Raw genomic sequence first — 6,569 nt, 5'->3', positions numbered from 1 at the left:
CATACATTTTTTTTTTTTTTTTTGAGGATTCTGAGGGAAAAGAGGAAGACTCTGGAGAATCTTCTGGAGGCCTAAGAGAGAAAACCTGGGCTTTTGTTTAAGTTTGACTTTTCTTCAGTGCATTCACCACTCCAAGACTGACAAGCAGGAGAAAGCTCTCTCGTGCTAGCTGTTTTTCCAAAATCATGTTTAGATCAAGGCTCCCTTCCTGTTTTGCTTCTTGTCTTCTTTCTGTACATGTATTTACTCATTCATTTAGTGAACATTTGCTGGGCACTGAATCACTTTCAGGCGTTGGACCAGGCACTAGGAACACAGCAGTGGAGACTTGGTTCCTAGCTTCCTAGCGGCTATAGGCTGGGGGGATGTGGAGGTAAGTTGCTAGGCAATGAAAAGGCAGTAGATACGGTCTCTGGGAGAGTGAATTCTGAGCAGTGGAAAACTGAACAACCTTCTGGGATGAAAAACAGTGGTTAGAAGTTCTGAGATGAAGGGGAAGCAGTAGGTTGAAGAATGTTCCAGAATGGCATGAAAAAATGGGTAGGAGAGTTTTTGACAGAATTGAAGAAAAGTTAAAAACAGTGAAGATGAAGGCAGATACGTATTGACACAGAACTTTGAAGGTCATGTTTAATTAGCTGGCAATTATTTAGCAGCTGGTACCTAGGCATACACTCTTGGTTTGACCTTCATGCCCTTTCTAGTTTGTTTTGTTTTTTCTGAGAATGTCACTGGATTGATTATGCTTCAGTCTCTGGAATCCATCTGTGCTGTTCATTTAGGTTTCCTTGTGTTTTTGAACAGGTCTGGCCTGGGCCTGCTGAAAAAGAACTGAATGATAAAGACTTCAATCAATGGAGAGTTCAGATTTATCCATGAACTAACAAGAGTGGCCTTGACTGTTTTCATGAAGTAACGTGTGGAGCTTCAAAAAAGGCAAAGGGCTGCTGGTTTTCTCTTGAACTAGAATACTTGAATGTTGGACTCTAGATCAGAGATGACAGAGCTTCCAAAGACAGGTGTCCAGGAATGCACGTACTCACTGTGATGTTGCCTTCTGAAAAATCAAGAATCCTGGAAACAGAGAGAGCTCAGAGACAAATGCTCAAGGGATAAGCTCCCTTCCTTGAAGGAGTAATCAGAATTAGAAGGAGCCTCATTTGGGGGCATAGTCTTTATTGGAGTAGTTGAAGATAAATGAATGTATTTCATAAGTCAAATATTTATGATTTGGGGAAGGTAAATTGGAGCATGTATTTTATGTTGGGACACTTTCAGGGGGTGCAGAGCTGGCATCTTGAAATCATCACGTTAATATTTGCAAAGCAAAATGTTTGAGTGTCTGTACAAAGTTAGACAATCAGAGATGTAAGAAAATTTCTAGTGAGAGTGGGTCAGGTTTTACCCATAGATCAATCAAGCTCCCAACAGGTTTTGCTGCCAGATGAGTTATATAATGAAGTTTAGTTTTTAGACTTTGGGGATTTTGAATTCCAGATGAAAGAGTCTGTGCATCTGTAGCATACCAATTTGTTAGGCATGGTGGGAGAAATTGTTCACTACAGGAACTGAAACTGACTCTAGGAGATTTTTTTTTTTGAGACAGAGTCTCCCTATAGTACCAGCTGGCCTGGAACTCACTATGCAGAACAGGCTGGCTTCTATCTCACAGAGATCCACCTACCTTTGCCTCCTGAGTGCTGGAATTAAAGACGTGCATCACCACACATGCTCTAAAAGACTCTCAACCAAGGACCACATGGAGTGAACCAGCAAAAGATTCTTTTAACCTGCTTTCCAGGATTCTGATTCACATCAAAAACCCCCGTTTAGAAGAAATTTCCAAAGAAAATCATGAAATTCCCTTTTCTGTGTATTTAAGAAAATGTTGATTTTTCTTTAGAGTTTTATGAACAGATAAATATATCAATAGGACTTCTGTATTTCCCATACACATATATGGCACGTGTGGGTCTCTTCCACTGGACTGTGTGCTCCAGGGAAATACAGACCTCATCCTTTTCTCTCATCCTTGTATCTGGGGTGTAGGAAGTGCTCAGTAAAGGTTTCCTGAGAAGAAAAACAGTAGCATGAATTACAGACTGTAAAGGAGGTGGGCTTTGAGAAGAGGTGTACTGGTGACTACTGTACCACTGATCACCAGTGAAAAAAAGCATTTGTGTTATTTTACTCATCCGGAGGGTTTATAGGACAGATTTACAAAACATGATAAAATATGCAACGTCATTTTAAAATTGTCAATTGATTCTCTCAGAATGCTGCTTTAGGGAGGGAGTAGGCATGGATTTGATCAAAACACGTTATATGCATGTATGAAATTCTCAATAAAGTTTCTGTAAAAGTTAAAGATAATTTTAACTCCCCCCCGCCTTACAAGTGATAAATAATTGACCTTCTTAAAAAAGAGAAAGTCATTTGTATTGTACTTTTTGTGTGTATGAGTGTTTTGTCTGCATGTGTGCAAGTGCACCTATGCATACAATGACTACTGAAACTGGAGTTACAGTGTTCAGTCACCATGTAGGTGCAGGGAATTGAACCTGGGTCCTCTGCAAGAGCAGCCAGTGCTATTGACCACTGAACCATCTCTCCAGACCCTCAGAATACTTCTTAACTCAAGATCAAGAATTGGCTAACTTTGTCTTAAGAATTAAATTTGACCCGTAACTTATTTTTGTAATAATTTATTATTTTTTAAATTTTGTGTATATGAATGTTATGTCTGCATGTAAGTAAGTGCACCTGTGTTGTGCAATGCCCGTGGAGGACAGAAGAGGTTGTCAGATCCCCTGGAACTGGAGTTACCGACAGTTGTTAGCTCCCATGTGGGTGCTGGGATTCAAACCCAGGTCTTCTGCAAGAACAGCTACTGTTCTTAACCGCTGAGCCATCTCTCCAGTCCTGCATAACTTATTTTTGTAAATAAAATTTTTAATTGATGCATAGTCATACCCACTGACTGCTTTTGCTGTTTTTGTACAGCAGCAACAGAGTATATATGTATATATATATCCCACAAAGACAGAAATATGTACTATCTGACCCTCTACAGAAAAGTCTATCTTCCCCCCACACACTTTTCTTTTCCTTCCTCTATTTCTCGTTTTACAACCCTTAAAGTGGAAAATTCAAGTTTTAGCACGCAAGTCATGCAAAAATAAGCCGGCATTCGAATTGAACATTGACGCACAGATTCATAAGTCCTGCCTTTGGTAACTAACAAAACACTAAATCAAGTCTTGATTTGTAGTATTCAGTCTACTGACATGATATTATTAACATAGAATGGAAGAGATACATGGCAATGAACTCTTCTGTAATATTTCCACTGTATAGAGTAAGAGCTGCCAGTAACATAGGAGCACAAATAGTAGTAAAATGTGATAAAATAATGTAGAAGTAATGAGTTCCAACAATTTGTCTCTTTTATGTTTAAAGTAACTTTTATAATGAGATGTGTGTATAATTGAACTTTAGTTACAAATTTCACTGCTGTGTGGGAAGAAGTTTTCTGAAAACATATTAATTTTTCTCTTTTTTAAAAATTTTATTTATTTATTTTTATTTTTTATTTATTATTTTTATTTCATGTGTATGAATATGTATTGCCTGCATATATGTAAGTGCCCATGGAGGTCAGAAGAGGGCATCAGATCCCCTGGAACTGGAGTTACAGATGGTTATTAGCCTCCATGTGGGTGCTGGGAATCAAACCTGAGTCCTCTGCAAGAACAGCCAGTGCTCTTAACCTCTGATCCATCTCTCCAGCCCCATGACTTGTGCAATTCCTGACAAAGTATAAATTCTTAAAGGCAATAAAGGCTGAATCTAGTGCGTTCCTGGTCCTCTGAATCAATCCTTATCAGAGGTCTGGGTCCTTGTGAGTCCTGGAGGAGAGAGATGGGCATTCTTGTTTTGTATCTCAGTTTTGGTTCTGCCCTAGTTAACTTCTAATTCTATGATAAAACATTGACCAAAACCAACTTGGGGGGAAAGGGTTTATTTGCATTACAGCACAGTCCATCATGGAGGGAAGGCAAGAACTCGGGGCAGGAACCAAGAGGCAGGAACAGAAGCAGAGACCGTAGAGAAGCACTGCTTATTGGCCTGCTCTGCTGGCCTGTGCTTAGCCTGCTTTCTTATACAACCCATGACTATGGGCCCAGGATTGGCATTGCCAAGAATAGGCTGGGCCCTTCTACATCACTCAACAATCAAAAAATGCTTCACAGACATGGCCCCAAGCCAATCAGCATCCAACAGTTTTGAAGCTAATTAAAGCGAAGTACTAATGACACTAATAGAACCTGATCCACACTGGATTCTTCCTGTACAGGTGCAAAGTGAACTAGCAGAGGTGAAGGAGAGCGTGAAACCCAGGGGATGGAGTTGCTAAAACAGTTCTCCTTCCCATGGGACACCCTGGCCAGACCTGCCAGCTCAAGTGGTCATCGTGGTGACCTGATTCTTAGGTATGGACTTTATTCCATGGTGTACGTAAATAGACATACAGGGGGTTGGGGGGATATTCATTGTTTTGAGTTGTTTGACTTCATTTATTGTTGCCTGTTAGTAAGCAGACTTTTGGCTTCTATCTTTGGGAGGGTTATCCTCATCTCGAATGGCAATGTAGTGCCCTGTTATTTGCAATATTACACTTTTAAAGGAGAAAAGAGAAGAGTTGACTGATGTAGTCATTATCATGAGCCAACAACAGGGTAGAACCACCATCATGCCATGCCTCTCATGCCGAGCTTGTTAATGGGTGTAATTTGTTAGTCTTGCAGGAAGGAATCTTCAGGTCATTTACATTGTGAGAGGTGAGGAGGAAAAGCTAATTGAACAAGGTTGTCACCTTCCTGAAAGCATATTCAAAGGCTTGCTGAGCTGAAGGATTAGACTAAAAGGGAGGGGTTATTGCTAAGAGCCTTTTTCTCCTCTCTCCATTTTGCTTTTCTTCATTCAACAGTGACTTCTGGAAATAGTGTCTAAGGGATGGAGAAAGAAAGATGAAGAGAGGGAAGCTACATTTCCTTTTTATTTTCCTCTTTCCTTTGAAAGCTGCACATGAAGAGCGTGTGGCTTGTGTGGAGTGGATGCAGAGGTCTGCAGCTCTCAGTGACATTACCAAGGGGAATCCAGGGCCAGAGGTATGCAGGTGGGGCTGTCAATCAGAGGTAACATCAAGGGCTCTTACAAAAACAAAAGGGAAGAAAATGGATGTTTAATCAATAAAGTTGCTCTCTGCTTAACCTTTTGTGTTTTAAGCAACATTCACCGGAACTTGGCAACAGAGTCCAATATTTAACACATAAAAGATACTCAGAAAGGCGAAGCCTTGGAGGCAGCTAGAAAGTGAAGATGGGACAGAGGGTCAAGAAATGGAATGAAAGAGACTTGGAGGAGAGGGAGGTCAAATGCACGTTTAAAAGCTGGATCCTTTAAGAACAAGCAGAGGGCTATGTGGGAGACAGATGCAAAAGTCCAGCATTAGACTTCATAGGTGTTGGGCCCCTGATGATCCTGAGCTATATAGAGTCTGCCTTTCCTTACTTTTAAAAGGTAATCAGCTAGAAAGGAGTCTTAAGAGCAGCCATGGGTTGGAACACCTTGTTTAGCCTACTGTTTTCACAGCACCTGGTTAGATCCCTCTAAGCCACTCTTAACTTAGGATGTATAGTTCAGGATGGTGGGAGGGCAGCATCTGGGCAGAGCCTTTGACTCTTTGGCAATACTCAAGTTAGGCTTTTCATAATCTCTCTGTACTGTTATCGTGTCTCCACATTCAAGCCATTCTCCAGTGTCGGGTGACTAAGATTAACTTTGAAAATGTAAAAATTATAGAAAAGTGAGAAGAAGCAAATAAGAATCCATATCTCAGCTTTTTTGTTTTTTCCTACCTTTCCTTCCTTCAATACCATATTTATTATGTGTCAGAAACTGTTTTAGAAAGATGACTATCAACTACCCATTGCCTCTGTTTGGAAGGAAAGACATGTAGGCAAATGATTATAATATGTTGTTCCAGTATGTGCATACATTTGATGTTTATTTTTATAATTATTTTGGTTATTTACTTTGATTAATCAATATATGCAAACAGGACAAAATTCAAAAGCTTAGACAGGCAGAAAGTGAATGATGGATTTCTCTCTTTCCTCTACCCCTAAGCTGCTCAATTTCTCATCTCAGAGGTGATCACTTGAACAAGTTTCTTCTTTTCCTTTGTGTTCTGACTCTTTACATGTATATGTATATATTTATAAGCATGTACATACTTGAATGCACATACATGATGCTTAAGAAGTTTGCTGTAACTTGTTTATATCTTTCACATTTTACTTTGTATATTTTGGAAAATTATTATGAGTATCTAATATCCACCTACTTTTCATTAACTGCATAGTGTTTAATTGAGGCTATATTAAAGCACATATATGCAAAAAACATATGTCTTCAAATCTATGCTTGGCTATGTAAGCTTTTTGGTACAACCTGTTGAGTCAACTAATCATATTCCTTAATGCACAACACATTGCCAACCCTGG

The 6,569-nt window shown here is 39.7% G+C and overlaps 1 long non-coding RNA gene across 1 annotated transcript in view; it reads left to right on the top strand.

Moving 5' to 3' along the window:
- LOC115067875 overlaps positions 1-2,380 on the top strand; it is a 6,683-nt gene extending 4,303 nt beyond the window's left edge. The window contains exon 3 of the long non-coding RNA XR_003847239.1: positions 805-2,380. This is a non-coding gene — a long non-coding RNA (uncharacterized LOC115067875). The remainder of the gene's footprint in view (positions 1-804) is intronic.
- Positions 2,381-6,569: the final 4,189 nt, after the last annotated feature.

This window comes from Nannospalax galili, unplaced genomic scaffold (assembly GCF_000622305.1).
Source record: "Nannospalax galili isolate Female #2095 unplaced genomic scaffold, S.galili_v1.0 scaffold666, whole genome shotgun sequence".
Classification (NCBI taxonomy): domain Eukaryota; kingdom Metazoa; phylum Chordata; class Mammalia; order Rodentia; family Spalacidae; genus Nannospalax; species Nannospalax galili.
The sequence above is the reverse complement of the archived record's forward strand: the minus strand, read 5'-3'. Positions and strand labels throughout refer to the sequence as shown.